Here is a 1,905-nt window from a genome sequence, read left to right on the forward strand (position 1 = left end):
TAGACTGATACTGAGAATGGGATTAGTTCCTCAGAGGGAAACAGAAGTATTATTTCCAAAAGGTGAGTGAATACTGGGTGTCAAAAACGAAACAGATGTCTACTATAGCCTTTTCTTCTACTGTCTCATTTTCTGACTTCTTGTCCAAAGTCATGCTATTGACTGAAGCTTGGAGTTGGAGGAAATACTGATTTTGTGGACATCTTAGGATAAGAAAGAAGTGGGATGGGGCCCAGGACAAAGAGAAAATTTTCAATATCCATATAGATTGTCCTATAATCTGGCATCTCACTGCCTACCTCTTCTCATCTCACAACCTTACTCCATTCCAGTTCAGTTATGGCTATATACTAGAACTTACCACCAGGATACCTTTGACTTTTTGAAAATACAGTCTGACATTGCACCCTTTATCTTTTCAGCCTTTGCCCTCAGTATGCCAATTCCTCAACCTATTCAGGAACTAAAAGCCACTTTATACTTTCTCATCGTTCATGTGACATTTTTTTTGGTCTTCACTTCCTCCTGCTCAAACAAAACAAAACAAAACAACCCCTCCCCCTCCTCACCCTCCCAAAACCAAAAACAACCCTTCATGGTCTATCACTTAACTTCAAACATAAATAATTCTACCCTAAACAGCCTATCCCATTGTCCCTTCATCTATCCTGCCTGGAAAAATTCAACTCTGCCTATTTTAGATCTGCCATTGAATAGGGGATAAAATCATGCAATTAAGTATGTTGATGCCACCATAAATTTACATTCTAGTACTACTGGTAAGCTCCAACACTGCCTGAAAAGAATCCATTCATTTTTTTCAGTTTTTAATATATAGTGGGCCTTCTTGTAAGCACTTGGGACATACTCGTGAAGGAAACAAACAAAGCTCCCTGTCTTGCGGGAGCTTATATGATTGCTTTCTTGGTCAATTCTCACGCCTAAGTATTCCAAACTATTTCACCTTCCTACAACTTCCCCACATTCCTCACTCACTGAGCATATATGCTGGACTACCATAGGGGAATGAGAAGTCATCAGATGGAACATGTTATCAAAAAACCCCTCCAAAACAACAAGAAAAACAAAACCAATACATGAACCCCCGTCCCTTCTTTCTTCTTTCTTTTCTATTATATAGAAAGCTTCCCCTTGTATGTCTTCTTTGACCCTCCCAAGCTGGGGTCTGTCCTTGCTTTCCAATTCAGAACCATTCCCACACTCTGTAGAATATTTGGTTTAATTACAATTGACCCTCAAACGACACAGGTTTGAATTGCACGGGTCAACTTACACACAGGTTTGTTTCAGTTCCCTTGCTCAGTTCCATTGATTGCATTCGATTGACCCAAGAAGTTCAATTGACCTGGGCAGTTCAAGCCTGCTCAACTGGCAGTTGGAAATTCGCCTATACCTAAAGCTGACTTGTTATATGTGGATTTTCCAAGGTGCAGGAGGTCCGTGCCCCTAAGACCAACTTTGTTCAAGTGTCAACTGTATCTACCTTCTGAGAGGATAGAGACTTATATTTACTTCATCACGGCTAACATACCTAGTTGAGCTCAGAAACCTCTGGAGGAAGAAATGTTAAGCAACAGGAGGGTTTTCTCCACGGGGGCTCCGCCCAACGTGCTTGGGGGCGGGGCCACGTTCAGGGTCCGGGCCTGTGAGGCTGTGACTTTTGGCTTCCTAAAGCACTGGGTAGATGCTGAGAGGACTCACCTCAGGCTTCTAGGTCCTGCCTTCATTGGTCTGGAGGGAGCTGAGATTTTATTAAAAAAGAGGTTACAAGAGGGTTTTTGGACTCCAGAGTGACTGCTTCTCCTGCCCTTCCCTCCGTTAGCCATTTCTATCCCCACTGGCCAGGCTCCGCGAGCTCTCAGCCCCCAACCCTCGCGAGAGGCC

The sequence above is a fragment of the Pteropus alecto genome, unplaced genomic scaffold (assembly GCF_000325575.1).
Source record: "Pteropus alecto unplaced genomic scaffold, ASM32557v1 scaffold565, whole genome shotgun sequence".
Classification (NCBI taxonomy): domain Eukaryota; kingdom Metazoa; phylum Chordata; class Mammalia; order Chiroptera; family Pteropodidae; genus Pteropus; species Pteropus alecto.